Below are 288 nucleotides of genomic sequence, written 5' to 3' on the forward strand. Positions count from 1 at the left end.
TATAGCATGGAGTACTGGGCATACAGGAACAGGAGGACTCTTCAGGATTCTCCTTTACTCAATCACTACACCCTCACTCAGCATGGAGTACTGGGCATACAGGAACAGGAGGACTGTTCAGGATTGTCCTATACTCTATCACTACATCCACACTTGACGGGGAGTACTGGACATACAGGAACAGGAGGACTGGCCAGGATTGTCCTTTACTCTATCACTACACCCTCACTCAGCATGGAGTACTGGGCATACAGGAACAGGAGGACTGATCAGGATTGTCCTTTACTC

Source organism: Mizuhopecten yessoensis, unplaced genomic scaffold (genome assembly GCF_002113885.1).
Source record: "Mizuhopecten yessoensis strain PY_sf001 unplaced genomic scaffold, ASM211388v2 scaffold8289, whole genome shotgun sequence".
NCBI classification, from domain to species: Eukaryota; Metazoa; Mollusca; class Bivalvia; order Pectinida; family Pectinidae; genus Mizuhopecten; species Mizuhopecten yessoensis.